The following is a 19,653-nucleotide window of genomic DNA, read 5'->3' as shown; positions in this document are numbered from 1 at the left end:
CACATCCACTTATCAATATGAGACATGCAATCTTTGAAACAGGACTTGGTTTCCAATGGGTCTGGACCAAGAGTGACCAGGATCTGAGTGTCGTCAGCATACAACACAAAATCAAAGCCATGGGATCTAATCTCTTTGGCCAGAGGGGTCACATAAAGGTTAAAGAGTGTGGGTCCCAAGATAGAGCCCTGTGGTACTCCCATCCTGACGGATCTACTACAGGAGCTGGTATTTCCTACCTGTGCTATCGTAGTTCGATCGGTTAGATAGTTTTTGAGCCACTGTAAAGCCTTTCCCCTGACACCAATCTCCCAAAGCTGATGATCAAGAATGCTGTGGGAGATGGTGTTGAACGCTGCAGATAAGTCTAGCAGAACGAGGATAGATGACTGTCCATTTTCTAGTGCAAGCCTGATATTATCAGATACCTCCAGCAAAGCTATTTTGGTACTGTGGGCTTCCCTAAAGCCAGCTTGTGAGGGGTCAAGCAATCCATGCTTTCAAGATGGACAACGAGCTGTTTATTAACCAGTGATTCAAGCATCTTACTGAAATAAGGGAGCAACGATATAGGACGATAGTTGGAAAGAAGTTTTGGATCTGCAGTAGATTTTTTAAATATATTCCTGACTCTGGAAGTTTTCCATATTTTGGGAAATTCTGATACAGACAATGATTTGTTGAATAGATTGGTGAGGCAGCCTAAGAGAGCTGGAGCTACAGTTGGAAAAAGGTCGGTGGCAAAGGGTCTGCAGGTGAACCAGATTTAACTTTTATGAAACCTTTAGTCACTTCTTCAGAGCTACACTGGGTGAATTCTTCCAAAATATGAGAGGGATCAAAGGCAGTTACTGAAAAATTTCCTGTGTCATTGCTAATATCTTGTGCAGGGAAGGAATTATGAATAGCCATGATCTTATCATCAAAAAATTGAAAGAGAGTCTATCCAGTCATGAGAGGTAGAAATAAATCCCTCAGGTGACCTAGTGCGCTCCCAAATGGACATTTTAAATGCTTTCCAGCAATACTACACCGTGATTTATTGCACCCCGACACATCTAAGACAGGAGGAGATAAGCCACTTTCCAGACCCGTTGCCGATCCCACACATCACGGAAGCAGACAAAACCACACTGGATGCCAAAATATCGGCAGCAGACGTCTCCTGCGCGATCCGTGCGTTGGCCCGGAACAAGGCACCGGGACTGGACGGTCTACCTCTTGAATACTACAGTACCTTCTCCACCCTATTGGTCCCTTGTCTGACGGAAATTTTTGCGGATGCACTCGAGAGGAGGGAGCTGCCAAACTCTCTTTGCGAATCTGTCATAGTGACGTTTCTCAAACCACACCAAGACCCACAACAATTGTCTTCCTACTGCCCCATCACACTCCTCTCTGCCGACTGTAAAATATTGGGGAAAATTCTGACAGATAGATATGAACAAATTCTACGACCCCTGGTCCATCTGGATCAGTGGGGGTTCATCCCCGGCAGGAACACGTCCCAAAACATAAGGCGGATGTTTCATGTCCAGGATCAGGTGGGAGACATGTACCCTCACGCGGCCTGTATAATTCTCGATCTTGAAAAGGCCTTTGATACTCTCACGTGGCCTTACCTCTTTGCCATCCTGCGACAGGCAGGAATAGTTCCAACTCTTCTGCAGTACACGCGACTTCTTTACACCAACCTCACATCTCGTGTCAGACTAGGCTGATACGTCTTGTCCCCATTCCGGGTGGAGAGGGGTACTAGGCAGGGCTGTCCCCTGTCACCTCTGATCTTCGCCCTGGCAGTGGAGCCCCTGGCGATACGTTTGCGTCCGGAGAGGCCCACATGGGGCATTCCCATAGCGGACACAGTCCACTGCGTTTCCCTATAGGCGGACAACCTCCTCCTGTACATCTGAGATATAACTGCGGACCTTTCACCCATATTGACAGCCTTGACGGAGTTCGCGGAGGCATCTGAACTCAAGGTAAACACTATTTACCCATTGCACCCATCCGTTGAGCCACGGGAGATACGAGTGGGTGCGCAGTCTGCCCTGGAGCATGAGCACTCCCCGTTATCTCGGTGTCCGTCTGTACCACTCCCCCACTGACATTTATGAGGGTAATTACCATAAAGTGTTAGCCGGCATCAGATCGTCGGTGGGCTTCTGGAGGAGCCTCCCGATGGCCCCGATCGGTCGAGTAGCCATAGCCAAGATGACCATTCTTCCCCGGCTATTATACTACTTCACGAATTTACCAGTTATTCCACCCAGGACTTTCATTCGTGAACTAGATGCGCTCCTCCGCACACTTATATGGGGGGCTAGCGGACACCGGATAGCTCTCACCAAACTGCAGTAACCCACTGGTTGGCGGCAGACCCGAGAGCAGAGGACGGCCCGGGACCAGGGTTCGATTCCCGGCGCAGCAGGTTTCTGGACCAGGGTCAGCAGACTCGATAATTCTCTCGCCTCGGTGCCCACTCTGATCAGCGATCACACTCGGCAACTCTGGGCATTAGCTTGCCTCATCTTCACTAACGGCCCCACCAGACCGCCGGGGATGCCTGGTCTCACCCTGGAGATACCCATTAAGGGACCATCTCTCAGGGAAGCCAGGAAGGGTTTCGCAGTGGTCGAAGCGCCTTGGGACCCTACGGGTAAGTAGTGCGCTATATAAATGCCTATACATACATACATACATACATTTACCACGCAGGGGGGTCTGGGCGCCCCAGCTTTCGAGTCGTATTTCCTGGCGGCACAACTCCAGTGGCTGTCGTACTGGACGGCGGGTAGGCATACCGGGGAAACGTATACAGTGCAGGGCCCGGTCCCCATTCCCGAACTTCGTCGTCTGCTGCTTCTGGGTACCAAACCTCGACGGACGTATCCACTGCAAGTGTACGTGGCCCACTGGTATATGCAAAGAATTCACCGAATAATGGCGGGGACCCCATGTTACTCCTCTCAGCTGCCACTAGTCGGCTGGCCCAAACGGGAAACTTATTTTACACTCACCACGCTCCGTGCATGGACGGAATGCGAGATAACCGAGGCAGAAGCGTTATTCACGGGAGAGCAGCTTTGTCCCTACGAACAGCTCATGGAGGAATATGACCTCCCCCCCCGGGACAGTTTTTAACACACCGATAGCTCATAGACAATTATCACCCACACTATGATCTTACAGCTGGCGAGCCATCAACACACCTGGTCATCCACACCATCCTATATATGGGTATCGGCCGACACTGGTTACTTGGCTGTGTAAGTCCATAAGAGAACTCGCTAACAGACCACTTCATAATCTTCGAGCCACCTGGGAAGACGAATTTGGGCGACAGCTACACGACAGGGAATGGGTAGAGCGCTGGAATTCCCCAAGAAAGTGTCAAGAAATGCATACTTTAAAAACATACAGTTCTATATCTTGCGTAGAGCATATCAAACACCAGTGTGCCTAAAGTGGTTCTACCCAGACACTCAGTTCCTCTGTCCCAGATGTCACTCATCAGACGCGCAATTCCAACATATGTTTTGGAGCTACCCCACTCTACGACAGTACTGGTCTATAATTCTGGACACAATCAAAGCACTCACAGGACTTACAGCGTTCGACACGTCGGAAGCAGTCACTCTCGGAGTATTCCTAAGGCCGAAAACACACAAAGTGCAAGTCCGCTTCGCGGCTCTATCCTTGCTCCTAGCCAAAAGGAACATCGCCATGAACTGGCGAGCCACATCGGGCCCCCCCGATGGAGGCATGGGTAGGAGCGGTGCAGAAATGGGCAAAGGCAGAGGAGGAAACCCTGAGGGAGGAGGAAGCAAAGGGACTGCGAAAACACCCCATATCATTGGAGTGGGCCATACTATCCCACCAGTTTAAACAATCAGACACGCGCACGTATCCCAACACCTCTCAACATGACCTACGGTCCCGGCAGTGCAGACCTTGCAATAGAGTACGTATACCGCTACCCCCACGCCCCAAACCACCATGTGTTATATGGGCACACCGCTGCGCGTTGCACTCTCTACTGCACCTAGTGACTTCGTCCATCTGATAGCCCCTACAAACAATACAAGACCACAGTAACAGATTGTAGCTGACACGACCCGGACATCCTCCACGATCCTCATTCCCTGACCTCCCCCCCCCCGCAATGCATCCCCAGTTTATCCCTCTCAGTTCCCTTGGAAATCGCATTACAGTAAAGACAAGTGGACTACAACCCCTGGTGTCCCTGCCGTATGCAGGTGGCATGTCCGCTGGTTGAATAACAACATCACTGTTGCCAAATTGTGCATATCATAATGTAATGTGAGTTTATTGAAAAAATGTTAATAAAAAATATTTTAAAAAAAATAAAAATCCAGTTCTGAGAGGTAGAAAGTTGTGACCGAACAGGCGGGGTAGAGAATTCCTTCAAAATTTGATAGAGCTCTTTGTTTGAATTTGCTGCCTTCCCGATACGGCTAAGGAGAAATAATTTTCTTGTTTGTCTTATGTTTTCCATATACTTATGGTGAACATCTTTATATAATTTATGATCTATTGGGTCTTTAGTTTTTCTCCATTTTCGCTCTGCAGTCCTGCAAGAGAGCTTCACTAGCTTTAATTGTTCAGTGAACCAAGGAGCGGCTCAGGCTTTAATTGTAACTCTGGTGAGAGGAACAATTTTGTCCAAAGCATTGGTTATTGTTCTATCTAGGGAAATCGCACATTGATCAATGTTATCAATTGTGCTGGGTAGAGCTGACCTGAAGGTAGTGGTAAAAAGAGGTAAGGTGATTTTACGCCAGGATCGTCTCCAAACTTCTTCCCTACAAGGGACCGCATTGATAGTAGGATCTAGAATAACAAATTTTAATAGAAAATGACCCGTCCACAATAATGGTAGTGGAGACTCAACCTTAAACATTGTAGAGTTTGTTAACAATAGGTTAAGTGTAGGACCCGCAATATGCGTAGGCCCATTTACCAATTGAACTAGTTCCAAGGTACTGAAACTTGTGATTAACTGATCCATGTCAGGGTCATGTAATAGTTCTGTATGACAGTTAAAATCACCTAACAGAAGGAAAGAGTCAGAGGCTAATACATGTGGAGCAATAAACTCCAATAACTTATATGGAAAGTCATATATGGGGCCTGGAGGTCTGTATACTAATGCTCCTCCCCATGTTCCTCCCAACAGAACATCCATTTTAAAGATACATAATTCCATTTTGTTTGTGCTTATGGACTCCATAGAGGTGATGTTCACTTCCGGAGTTGTGGCTATGAGTAGGCCACCTCCTCTATTCTTTTCCCTGTCCACTGCTGTTATGTTATATACTGCACAACTGCACCTTAAAAGAAGCATGCAAGGCAAGAGAGAGTGTTTCACAGTTGGCTAAAGGGTGCATTGAGGACTCAGCTCAGTAGTGTGCACAACTGCACAGTATCATAAGCATGCCTGGTTAAGAAAGGTGCAAAACTCACCAGTGTATGAAGCACGAAAGGAGCAGCAGAGGGCGGGTGCGCATGTGCAATTGTACCGTAGAGAAATTATTCATGGCTCATCTGTGTGGGCACAAATGAAATGAAGATGAAGCACGCGTGGTTCTGCAGTGTGCACAACTACCCAGTATACAAAGCATGTTTGGCTCAGCAGCGATTGCCTCATTACCGTGCGTAGAAGTATGCAAGGTCAGCCATGAGCGTCTGACTGGAAGCATGCAATGCTCAGCAGGGTTGTCACAATAGTGGTGTATAGGGACGCATGGCTCGCCACGGCACTAAATTGCACTCAAGGAACCATGTATTGCTCAGCAGTGTGTACTACAGCAAAGTACCATGAGCATGCAAGCTACTGCAGTGTGCACAAGGGTACAGTATATGAAATGAGCTTGACATTTTTTAACAAACAATCAAACAAATATTGAGAGAATACACGGTTTAGTAATACATGCATGATTAAGTAACTACTGCTGGTTATAGCAGAAATGTCACTGCCAACTGTGTGTGACTACCCAGATCCTAGATGCCTAGAAAACATGTACTGCTCAGTATATTATTTTGTTGCTGTGTGTGTCAGCAAAAAGATTGGGTGTGGGATGCTAACCTCTGTGTTTGAGGGATGAGCATGCACCGCTATGCGGCCCACGTTGTCAGTTTGGTTGCTAAAAAGCATACACTGCGCTCCTGTCAGTTCGCTGACCCTGTCCATGCAGGGATTTACTTTGCACTCGGACAGTGGATCTAACAGAGCAGAGATGTCACTGCAAACCCTAAAAGCAGCAAGCCCCTTTCACCTCTGTTCACATGCACCATAAACAAGTACTTCCCAATGAGCACATGGTTATTCAGAGTGCCAACCCCAGTGCCCTATCCGTGCTCTGACATAAGCACATGCAGACCCGGCTGCAAAGTGCAACAATTACCTGGGGGCTCCCATGCAGCTCAGCATGTAGAGGGGGCCCAGGGGCTGAAGCATGGCTGAAGCGAGGCTGTCGGCTGAGCATGGAGGAGAGAGCTGCAAGGTGCTGCCGCGAGACGGTCATGCTGCTGAATCTTTTTCTTTTTAATTACTTGAAAACTAATCAATGGATTGTCACCAAATTACAAAAAGAGATCTTTCTGGACCAAGATCTAGCTTGCTGCCAAATTTGGTGTAATTCTGTTTAGCGGTCCGGGCTGTAGTCATGTCTAAAACCCTATGGGAAATTGCATGGGGAAAACGCATTTGTGACCACCCTTTTTCTTGACCTCTACTGACGAATGACCCCAAAGCTTTCCAGACAGTAGCTATATTGAATGGTAGCTTTAAAACTTTTGTAGACTCTTCAAATGGACCAAAAGTTATTAGCAAAACAAAAATAGGTCCTAACTATAACTACCTACTAGTGACAGCTAGTGTTTTATATATATATATATATATATACATACATTGCGTGCATTTTCTCGCACACGGGGGTCTGGCGACACATAGAAGGGATCTAACCTGCAGTGACTAAGGTGTGTTAGGTATTTACACCTATGCCACTCAGTATACGGAATACACATGGCGAATGAAATTTTAAAGGAAAGCAAAGCATCGGCTCTTAGAATCTTAAAATCTAAGTCAGCTGTGAGAGGAGACGGCGCTGCCGATGTAAGTGATGCCGATGGCCCAACCGGCACTTTGAAACAACGAGGAATTACACTGGAAAATATTAGGACAAAGGAAATCAGTCGATGGTGAGTAGCCACATCACTTCAAAATTACCTTGATGTAAACAGGATAACGAGAGGCCTGAAAAACTTTATAATCTCCACATTGGCAAATCCTGGACCTGAGCTACTGAAGGATTGGACAGAAAATACTAATGCATGCTCGAATACCATGCTCAGAATCCTGTTCAGGAGTGCATGGATAGAGCATACGGAACTAACAACTAAAATCAAGGGCATAATGGATGAATTTGAGAAAGAAATAGATCAGGAAGCTGTTAAGAAAATACTTAAGCCATTTGAAGAACGCCTCAAGACCCATGAAAAGGATGTAATAGAGCGCAAACAACATAAATTCCTTTGGGATGAACTGATTACGCAGCAGGAAGGATTCTGATATTTGCCAAAAACTTTGATAAAGCCCGCCAACAAATTGCTAAAGATAGAACACTGGGAGCAATGGAGCAGAGAGTATCCGAATCAGGCACGGACCAGAGCTCTGAACTCGGATCGTACTGAGAAACAAGATGGCACCAAAGATTTCTTTCTCTGAGGAACTTCAGATGCTACAAAAAGAAAACAAATACTCATTTCAGTCAAAACAAAGAGGCAGAGAAAGGGGCACAAAAGTGAAAACCACAGAAGCAGGCAACGAAGGAAAACAAACAAACAGCGGCATAAGAATACGGGGCCAGCATGGAAAGAACAAGTAACGGCAGTACAATCGAAGAAAGTAACGGTAATAAACCTCTCTAAAACACAATTCACACATGAGGACATTGGGACTTTTAAACTTGGATTATCATTTTGTCCTACGTCACAAGTAAATTATGCACAATTAAGGATCGATTTATTTAAGTTTGTTAGGAAGTTGAAATTGTACAAAATGCATGCATTACATCCAAACAGGGAAACAATTGATGTGACAACAACAACCACTTCTCCCCGGACTGCACTTACAATAAGAGACCTTGAGACATTACAAACACTACACAGTTTAGAAGGAATGGAAGAGACCACAATCATATCTGGTAATTCCAATGACTCTCTAGATCCCACTAATATTGACCATATTAACAACATCCTTGGTATCGACACAGGGGGTACTGAGGCAACGAATTTTAGAATGCTATCTAGATCCATTCCCCAACTACCCAAAGACAATATTGACGTATTCTCAGACACATTTGCGGAGGACATTTTGAAACTAAGTAGAGAACACTTGAAACTGAGTAATTTGAACAAGAGACAATAGAACACATTCACTGAGTTACAGAAAGATCAGACAATAATCATTAAACCCTCAGACAAGAGGGGCAACATAGTGATCATTTGTAGAGAGAACTATGTAAAAGAGGGACTCAGACAGGTGAGGAATAGCACCTGTTACGTTAGAACTGACAGGGAATATTTACAAAATGTAATTACACACTATAAAGAAAGACTACTGGAGTGGCAGTACTCATTTGGGATTAACTACAGTCCCTAAAAAATGAAACACCTACCATACCCACACTCTACCTGTTACCAAAGGTGCATAAGGATGCACTATACCCACCAGGTCATCCCATTGTTTCCTCAAAAAATAGTATTTTTGAGAATACCTCAATCTATGTAGATCATTTTCTGGCGCCATATGCACAGAATTTGGATTCCTACATTAGAGATACGCAAGACAAATCCAATAATAGGTGTTGGGACAAGGAATGTTGGCTAGAGTGCTTAGATGTGGAAAGTCTGTTACTAGTATTAGGCATCAAGATAGAATGAATGCCTGTAAATACTTTCTCAGAATGAGAGATGCTAAGGTACTACAACACACACAGATGAAAATACATTCTATAAGCAAATACAAGGAACAGCCATGGGGACATGCTTCGCCCCCAGCTATTCCAATCTTTTGGTGGGGTGGTGGGAGGAGCACGTCCTATGGAATCAAGATCAGAATAGATTAATTGATCAAATCAGTGTGTGGCTCAGGTATATTGACAACGTCTTCCTCGTTTGGGAAGGGAGTGAGGAAGACCTTAAAATCTTTTAATCTGTTATCAATAACAACAACATCAATCTGAGATTCACCACGAATTACAGCCAGGAAACAGTGGATTTCCTTGATATCAAAGTTTCACTCAAAAATGGCACACCTCAGACTGATCTCTATAGGAAGAACACTGCTGGCAGCTCGATCCTCCTTGCGGATAGCCATCTTCCACCAAGCTACTGCTGGAGTATACCCTATAGCAAGTTTCTGAGAGCCAAAAGAAACAGTAGCACCAATGAAGGCTGTAGGAGAACCAAACTGGACACGCTAAATCGCTTTAGTGCCAGAAAGTATCCTAAGAAAAGTTTTATAAAAGCTAAAAAGCTAGCATAAGGGCTGATGAAAAATCGAGATGTGAACTTTTACAAGGAAAACCACACATATCAAGGGAACCTGACAAAGAACTGATACGATTTATCACCACGTTTACAAGTCAAACAAACAACTTATGCAAGATCTTAAAGAGTAGATGGGCAATACTAACACATGATACCACCTTGAGAACGAAGATAGGCAAATACACCCAACATCACTTTTAAGAGAAATCTTTCCATAAAAGACATGTTAGTACACAGCCATCTCACAAGCAACAGACAAACTTGGTTGCAACAGAGTTGAGGTTTCAGAAAATATAGTCACTGCAAGGCGTGTAAATTCAGCACTAACGTCTATGAGATTACCCTAGACAGGATTAGGAAGAAACACTGGATCACTAACCAATCAGTTGCGAAACAGACTATATAGTATATGTAATCATCTGCCCATGTGACAGATGGTATATAAGGTCGGCTACCTTTCCCATACAAAAGCGTATACTTGAATGTTGACATGCCATCACAAATACAGACATGAGGCACAGCACAACACAACACTTCAGGGAACACCGTGATGAAGACTGGACCAAAGCCAGATTGTTTGGCATTGATACTGTTGTGAAACACCCTAGGGGTGGCAACAGAACTACTGCATTACGCAGAATGAAATCTAGGTGCATACTAGAAGCAGGAAGTCTCGCTCCACATGGTATGAACCAGGGCGAAGAGCTTTACACACACTTGTAAATTAGAAGCTCCTATGTGTAACTCATTTTTCTTTTCTTTTGATGATATTTCTAATTGTCACAAATGTATATATTTCTTTCTGTAGACATATCACATTCACCATCGATATTATTTTCTCCTCTTATAATAGTTTTCCAAGATGCAACACAAAGAAGACTGTACTTAGGTTGTACTTACGTTACGTTGGTATACTAAATTGCTCTTTTTCTCACTTTTATATATTTTATATATTTTATAATATTATAAATATTTGGAAGCTTCCATGCACATCTGCTGGTAGCGTTAAGGAGACTATAGAAGGCGACCCCCAGGTGGCAACACCTTTTTTTATTCACTGAGGTGGAAGTACGATTTAGTTTAATTTGGGTACTATACCCTTAAGCACAGCAGCATTTGTTTGTCAGTTTTGAATTAGTGCACTAGACTCTAACAAGAAATTGTTTATCAAAATAAAAATATAATTCAGAAATAAGCCAAACATAGCTGAACAACTGTCATAGAAACTGTACTATACCTAATATATGGTGGCTAAAGTCAATATTATTGGTAAAACTTAGTTTACTAAATAACTGCTTTTGTTCGTCATTGATACATTTTTTGTTGACAAAGAGTTGAGGAGGAATGACAGAATGTGAAGTATTTTGTTTATGTTTACTTGAACGCGTTTTTGCACGTTGTATAAATGCAATGAACATAGAGAAAAACGGGTTATGTGAAAATGTTTGTCAGATCGAAACGCACCAGTTTCGTTTTACAAATAAATACCAGTGATAAAATACTACTGCATTGGTGTGGCTGTTTTCTCAGGAGTGACAGGCAAGGCAGAATACATGTGGAGCATACATATATATATATTCACTGAAAAAACTACAGGTTACAGGGACGTTAGAAATAGGTTCAGATTTCACTGGGTCAAAACATGGAAATTCAGCTGGTATAGTTACCTGAGCTAACTATAACTTATGCCTCTGCAACGCACTGCTTATGACCTCACATATTGCATCACTCATGACATGGTCAGTGCCATCACTAATGACAACATCCACAGAACCCCTCACACACCCACTCCTACCCCATAGAACTTATCATAGACCCAATCCCAACCCCACATAACCCCTCACATACCCATTCACAGACCCATACCAATACTCACGCAACCAATGACTCATCCAAAGAGCCACTCACAAGTCCACTCACTCATACAGCCACTTACATACCCACTAAGTCATCCATACAGCCACTCATGCTCCCATTCACTCACCAATACAACCACTCACATTAACATACAGAAAGATACTTACACACCCACTCCTATCCCATAGAACCTCTCATACACCCAATCCCAACCCCACATAACCCCTCACATACCCATTCACAGACCCTTACCAATACTCACACAACCAATGACTCATCCAAAGAGCCACTCACACATCCACTCACTCAGATAGATACAGCACATTCCTGCCCTTTTCCTATCACGCAGTGCAGCTAGGTGGCTTGCTGAGCTGCGCTGTGTGCCCCTAAGTATAGTAGAAGGAAGTGCAGTATGGACAGTTTTTCCCAGTGAAGAGTAAGGAGCGGTGCAGCGCGCCCAGATTTTCTCTTTTTTAAACGCCCCTCGGACTGTAGTAAAAAGTGATTCCGTTTGCAGACCACAGATGGGCTCTAAACACCCTGCACAGAATAGTCAAAGGCAGAGGAGTCTGCACAGATATCCTCTTTTATTTTAAACCCCCCTCACAGTGTAATACAAATCAGTAGTGTGCACATGAGCTTTCCTGTCAACAGCCCTCATAGAGCAAGGAAAATCAATGCAATATACAGATTGTCTCGGTTCTCAGAGATTATTAGTAAGCTGAGCACAAATTTCTCACAAAGTAGTAAATAGCAGTGCCGTTTTCACAGACATCTTCTTCTTCAAAGTGCAGTAAAAAGCAGAGCAATGTGTACCGATTTCTCACAGTGCAGGGTGCACAGACTACTCATAGTGCAGTACAATGCATGGCCGCATGCACAGATCGCTCATAGTGCAAATAGCCGTGCAGCATGCACTGGTTCCACACAGTGCAGTACGATGCAGAGCAGTGTGCACAGATTTCTCATAGTGCAGTAAGATGCAGTGCAGTGTGCACAGATTTCTCATAGTTGAGTATGATGCAGTGCAGTGTGACAGGTTTCTCATAGTACAGTAAGATGCAGTGCAGTGTGCACAGATTTCTCATAGTGGAGTATGATGCAGTGCAGTGTGACAGGTTTCTCATAGTGCAGTAAGATGCAGTGTAGTGTGACAGGTTTCTTATAGTGCAGTAGGATGCAGGGCAGTGTGCAGAGATTTCTCATAGTGGAGTATGATGCAGTGCAGTGTGACAGGTTTCTCATAGTGCAGTAAGATGCAGTGCAGTGTGACAGGTTGCTTATAGTGCAGTAAGATGCAGGGCAGTGTGCACAGATTTCTCATAGTGGAGTATGATGCAGTGCAGTGTGACAGGTTTCTCATAGTGCAGTATGATGCAGTGCAGTGTGACAGGTTGCTTATAGTGCAGTAAGATGCAGGGCAGTGTGCACAGATTTCTCATAGTGGAGTATGACGCAGTGCAGTGTGACAGGTTTCTCATAGTGCAGTAAGATGCAGTGCAGTGTGACAGGTTTCTCATAGTGCAGTAAGATGCAGTGCAGTGTGCATAAATTCACCCTTAAACACATAATGATCACAAAAGTCCCTAGGGCCTGAAGGAAAGCCCCTTCACCCTCCCAGAGGTCCCCAGGTAGAAGAAGCCAGCTCAGTCCACCCCCTTCAGTGATTTCTCATAGTGGGGTAAGACGAAGTGCAGTGACACCGATTCCTTATAGTGCAGCAAGGTGCAGTGCAGTGTGCACAGATTTCACACAGTGCAGTTAGATACAGTGCAGTGCTCTGACATAGACTTGACATAGTGCAATAAGATGCAGTGCACTGCACAGACTCCTCATAATGCAGTCAGATGCAGTGCAGTGTGCACAGATTTCTCACAGTGCAGTAAATAGCATTGCAGTACTCCGAATTCCTCATAGTGCTGTAAGGTGCACTGTGGTGTGCACAGATTCCTCATAGTGCAGTAAGAGGCGGTGAAGCATTCACAGGTTTCTCAGAGTGTACTACGTTACAGTGCAGTGTGAACAGATTTCTCAGAGTGGAATAAGACGTTGCACAGTGTGCACAGATTTCTCATAGAACACTTAACTGCAGTGCAGTGTGCATAGATTACTCATTGCAGTACAATGCAGTGCAGTGTGCACAGATCTCTCACAGTGCAGTGGCACAGACTTCTCATAGTGCTGTAAGATGCAGTACAGTGTGCACAGATTTCTCATAGTGGAGTATAATGCAGTGCAGTGTGACAGGTTTCCCATTGTGCAGTAAGATGCAGTGCAGTGTGACAGGTTTCTTATAGTGAAGTAAGATGCAGGGCAAAGTGCACAGATTTCTCATAGTGGAGTATGATGTAGTGCAGTGTGACAGGTTTCTCATAGTGCAGTAAGATGCAGTGTAGTGTGACAGGTTTCCTATAGTGCAGTAAGATGCAGGGCAGTGTGCACAGATTTCTCATAGTGGAGTATGATGCAGTGCAGTGTGACAGGTTGCTCATAGTGCAGTAAGATGCAGTGAAGTGTGACAGGTTTCTTATAGTGCAGTAAGAAGCAGTGCAGTGTGACAGGTTTCTTATAGTGCAGTAAGATGCAGTGCAGTGGCACAGATTTCTCATAGTGAAGTATGATGCAGTGCAGTGTGACAGGGTTCTCATAGTGGAGTATGATGCAGTGCAGTGTGACAGGTTTCTCATAGTGCAGTATGATGCAGTGCAGTGTGACAGGTTTCTTATAGTGCAGTAAGATGCAGGGCAGTGTGCAAATGTTTCTCATAGTGCAGTAAGATGCAGTGCAGTGTGCATAAATTCACCCTTCAACACACGTAATGACCACAAAAGTCCCCAGGGCCAGAAGGAAAGACCCTTCACCCTCCCAGAGGTCCCCAGGTAGAAGAAGCCAGCTCTGTCCACCCCTTCAGTGATTTCTTATAGTGGGGTAAGATGAAGTACAGTGACACCGATTCCTTATAGTGCAGCAAGGTGCAGTGCAGTGTGCACAGATTTCACACAGTGCAGTTAGATACAGTGCAGGGTTGTAAACGAATCTAGGAACCTAGTGTAATTTTCTGATTCATGCCCTTATATAGGTATACTTTACCCTATCCTTATATAGGCATAGAAATCATTACCATATTTGGCCTAAGCCTTACAGTCCAAATGCGGCAAGGCTACTTCCTCTAAGTTCCAAGAATTCACAAGGATTTCTTGGAAAAACCCGCCTTCAGCAGCTAGGAACCTCCCCCTGCTTGAATATTAAGTTATCTAAGAAATGCTGGAGTTTTCTAGGAATTGAACCTTTGAGTGACGTTATTAAGTCCAATCATGCGTCAAACTCGGCACCTTCATGGTATAAATATGCCTACATTTGCCCAAACGAACACACAGTGGTTTTGGAGCAGATCGACTAACTACTTGCCCAACGCCCTGCAGCAGCAAGTGCCGAAAGAAGCCGACCCTCCAGCAGACGCACTGAGAGACGCTGTTTCTTCTCTTGCCGAGAAATCCAGCTCCAGTGTTTCCAGCTTACCCTTACGGGTATCTGGGAGATCGAGTCCTGTGAGAGAGATACAAGATCTCATTCATTCTAAACCAAGGTACGGAGCTGATTAGACCCTTAGAGAATTCTTGATTAGACTCTTGCAGATTCCAGGCAAAGAATACTAAACTTAAAATTACTCCTAAAAACGTATTTCTTCCCTCGTGCTAGGCTTAGGTCAGGTACACCGGGGTAGGCGTATTTTAGAAGCACCAGTTGAGTACTTTTAGCCATTCTTTTAAAACTGTATGTATTTTTATATATTTGAGGCAACTTATGGCTTAAGAAACCATATAATGCTTTTACAGTACTACTTTATAATACTGTTCGTATTATATGCCCTGTACTTTATAACCAACATTACTATTGTAGCAGTACATTTCTCATACTTGAGATAGAAGACTGCTCAATAAATACCTTTTATTGAAAACGCCCGTCTCTCTAATTTCTCAGCAACTCTGGTGAAACGAAGCATGCACGATTGACTGAGTAAAATAGTTATCTACTGTTTCCGCGACTCTGAAGATTGTTTTCTTATTCTTGGGAAACAAAGTTGTCATGTTATATGGTTGTCAGAGACTAATCCCTTCTTGTACTTTCGAGAAAGTTTCTAGTTACCTCTGAGCTAGCTGGCACACACAATTAAGTTTAGTATGTTCGGTAGAGAACTAGTCGACCTCAGTCCTACGTCTAAGCTGCAGGATATATTATTCCAATGCGCAGAGCCTATTGGGAATATAGGAACTACACTACAGCAGTGCAATGACATAGACTTGTCATAGTGCAATAAGATGCAGTGCACTGCACGGACTCCTCATAATGCAGTCAGATGCAGTGCAGTGTGCACAGATTTCTCACAGTGCAGTAAATAGCATTGCAGTACTCCGAATTCCTCATAGTGCTGTAAGGTGCACTGCAGTGTGCACAGATTCCTCACAGTGCAGTAAGAGGCGGTGAAGCGTTCACAGGTTTCTCAGAGTGTACTACGTTACAGTGCAGTGTGAACAGATTTCTCAGAGTGGAATAAGACGCAGCACAGTGTGCACAGATTTCTAATAGAACACTAAACTGCAGTGCAGTGTGCATAGATTACTCATTGCAGTACAATGCAGTGCAGTGTGCACAGATTTCTCACCGTGCAGTGGCACAGACTTCTCATAGTGCTGTAAAATGGAGTACAGTGTGCACAATTCCCTCATAGTGGTGTAAGATGCAGTGACGTGTGCACAGCTTTCTTATAGTAGTACGATGCAGTGTGCACATATTTCTCACAGTGTAGTAAGATGCAGTGCAGTGCGCATATAATCCTCACAGTGCAGTAAGAAACAATGCAGTGTGCATAGATAATTCATAGTGCAGTAAGATGCAGTGCAGCATGTACAGACTGCTCATAGTGCAGTATATACAGTGCAGCGTGCAGAGAGTTCTCACAGTGTTGTATGATGCAGGGCGGCGTGGACAGATTTCTCACATTACAGTAAGATGCAGTGTAGAGTGCAAATATTCTTCACAGTGTTGTAAAGATGCAGTGCAGCAGCACATATTCCTCATGCGGTAAAATGCAGTGCAGCATGCAGTGATTTCCATTGTGCAGAGGGATGTTGTGCAGAGATTACTCATAGTGCAGTCAGTTACAGTGCAGTGCGTACAGATTCCTCACAGTGCAGTAAGATGCAGTGCACAGACCTCTCATAGTGCAGTAGTATGCAGAGCAGCATGCACAGATTCCTCACAGTGCAGTAAGATTCAGCGCACAGACCTCTAATAGTGCCGTCAGATGCAGTGCAGCGTGCACAGATTATTCATAGTGCAGTAGGATGCAGTGCAGCTGTGCACAGATCCCCTCTTCAACACAAATGATGGCCACAAACACCCCCAGGGCATGAAGGAAAGCCCCCCAGGGCCCCCGGATAGAAGAACCCAGCTCATCTCCAGGGCCCCCGGATATAATAGCCCAGCTCAGCCCCAGGGGCCCCCGGATAGAAGAGCCCAGCTCAGCCCCAGGGGCCCCAGATAGAAGGGCCCAGCTCAGCCCCAGGGGCCCCGGATAAAAGAGCCCCGCTCAGCCCCAGGGGCCCCACATTGAAAAACCCAGCTCAGCCCCTGAGGCCCCCCGGATAGAAGGGCCCAGCTCACCATCAGGGCCCCAGATAGAAGAGCCCAGCTCAGCCCCAGGGGCCCCCAGATAGAAAAACCCAGCTCAGCCCCTGAGGCCCCCAGCACAGCATCAGGGCCCCCAGATAGAAGAGTCCAGCCCTCCCCATGGGGCCCTCGGAGAGAATAGACCAGCTCAGCCAAGGGGCCCTGGATAGAAGAGCCCAGCACAGCCCCCCCTGGGGCCGTGGATAGAAGAGCTCAGCTCAGCCCCAGAGGCCCCTGGATAGTAGAGCCCAGCTCAGCCCAAGGGGCCCTGGATAGAGGAGCCCAGCTCAGCCCCAGGATAGAAGAGCCCAGCTCAGCCCCCAAGGGGCCCCCGGATAGAAGAGCCCAGCTCAGCCCCAGGGGCCCCGAATAGAAGAACCCAGCTCAACCCCAGGGGCTGCCAGATAGAAGAGCCCAGCTCGGCCCAAGGGGCCCGGGATAGAAGAGCCCAGCTCAGCCCCAAGGGCCCCCGGATAGAAGAGTATAGCTCAGCCCCAGGGGCCCTCGGATAGAATAGCACAGCTCAGCCCCAGATCGAAGAGCCCAGCTCAGCCCCAGGGGCCCCCGGATAGAAGAGCCCAGCTCAGCCCCAGGATAGAAGAGCCCAGCTCAGCCCCCAAGGGGCCCCTGGATAGAAGAGCCCAGCTCAGCCCCAGGGGCCCCCGGATAGAAGAGCCCAGCTCAGCTCAGGGGCCCCCGGATAGAAGAGTATAGCTCAGCCCCAGGGGCCCTCGGATAGAATAGCACAGCTCAGCCCCAGATCGAAGAGCCCAGCTCAGCCCCAGGGGCCCCCGGATAGAAGAGTATAGCTCAGCCCCAGGGGCCCTCGGATAGAATAGCACAGCTCAGCCCCAGATCGAAGAGCCCAGCTCAGCCCCAGGGCCCCCCGGATAGAAGAGTATAGCTCAGCCCCAGGGGCCCTCGGATAGAATAGCACTGCTCAGCCCCAGATCGAAGAGCCCAGCTCAGCCCCAGGGGCCCCCGGATAGAAGAGCCCAGCTCAGCCCCAGGATAGAAGAGCCCAGCTCAGCCCCCAAGGGTCCCCTGGATAGAAGAGCCCAGCTCAGCCCCCTGGGGCCTGCGGATAGAAGAGCCCTGCTCAGCCCCAGAGGCCCCTAGATAGTAGAGCCCAGCTCAGCCCAAGGGGCCCCGGATAGAAGAGCCCAGCTCAGCCCCAGGATAGAAGAGCCCAGCTCAGCCCCAGGGGCCCCGAATAGATGAACCCCGCTCAGCCCCAGGGGCTGCCGGATAGAAGAGCCCAGCTCGGCCCAAGGGGCCCGGGATAGAAGAGCCCAGCTCAGCCTCAGGGCCTCTGGATAGAAGAGCCCAGCACAGCCCCCAGGGCCACTGGATAGAAGAGCCTAGCTTAGCCCCAGGGCCCCCGGATAGAAGAGCCCAGCTCAGCCACAGGGGCCCCGGATAGAAGAGCCCAGCTCAGCCACCTGGGCCCCAGATAGAAGAGCCCAGCTCAGCCCCAGGGGCCCCCAGATAGAAGAGCCCAGCTCAGCCTCAGGGCCTCCGGATAGAAGAGCCCAGCACAGCCCCCAGGGCCACTGGATAGAAGAGCCTAGCTTAGCCCCAGGGCCCCCGGATAGAAGAGCCCAGCTCAGCCACAGGGGCCCCGGATAGAAGAGCCCAGCTCAGCCACCTGGGCCCCAGATAGAAGGGCCCAGCTCAGCCCGGCTCCTGCAAAGATTCCCTCCAGGATTATTTAGTCTATTTCTACAAACACAGCTGAAGGTGCTGACAATCTCCTACCTGAGCAGAGACCTGTGCAGACATGTCCAGGCTCTCTCCTCCTCCTAGGGCTGGGGGAGGGGCAGGTCTGGGGTCTGGGGGTGGTATATCTGGGGTTTGAGGGTGTTTGCAGATGAAGGTAATCGCACAGACAGACAGGGCTCCTTCCTCCTCTGCTGCAGGCTGCAAACACCAGGAGAGGCTGGAAGTGATGTCACCACAGCTGCTGGTGCTGTCTCTGCCGCTGCTGACCCGGAAGAGGAAGCCCTTCTTCCTTTCATCCAATGTGCAGCTCAGTGGGCTTCATCGGCAGGCGAGGAGCGCCCTCAGGTGGCCGCTGATGGAACCGCTGCCTCCAGTCTTTAAGAATGAATTGGAAATAGCCTGAATTTCATTAATTATATGCAAATGTAAGAAACTGCTAGAATTAAACTGGACAATGTTTTCTATTTTTCCTGTTTCTGTGGGTAATTTTTTATATTTGGTAGAACTGTGTGTATTCAAACAACTTTCCGACTCTGCACCAAATTAAGTTTTACATTTGTCTGCTTTGTTTACCCGCTCACTCCCTTCAAAGGTTCACTTATAAAATAAACAAACAAGTAGATTACAGTCTCAATAACTTCATAAGACAGAACAATCAGATTTGACTGTCACAGATTTCTCCCTCAGTGGATGGTGTCATGACAATGAGTGAACAGTCCACAGATTCCTCACAATGCAGTAAGATGCACCACAGTGCACAGATCCCTCACAGTGCAGCAAGATGCACAACAGTGCACAGATCCCTCAGAGTGCAGCAAGATGCACAAC

The 19,653-nt window shown here is 46.7% G+C and overlaps 1 protein-coding gene across 1 annotated transcript in view; it reads right to left on the bottom strand.

Annotated features, from left to right (window-relative positions):
- The window catches only part of LOC147737797 (uncharacterized), a 37,317-nt gene extending 18,290 nt beyond the window's left edge, over nucleotides 1-19,027 (bottom strand). Inside the window, exon 1 of the mRNA XM_086944990.1 lies at nucleotides 18,862-19,027. The gene's annotated coding sequence lies outside the window, so the exon portion shown is untranslated. The remainder of the gene's footprint in view (nucleotides 1-18,861) is intronic.
- Nucleotides 19,028-19,653: the final 626 nt, after the last annotated feature.

Source organism: Lissotriton vulgaris, chromosome 1_1 (assembly GCF_964263255.1).
Source record: "Lissotriton vulgaris chromosome 1_1, aLisVul1.2, whole genome shotgun sequence".
NCBI lineage: Eukaryota > Metazoa > Chordata > Amphibia > Caudata > Salamandridae > Lissotriton > Lissotriton vulgaris.
Note: the sequence above shows the minus strand (reverse complement) of the source record. Positions and strands in the feature narration are given on the sequence as shown.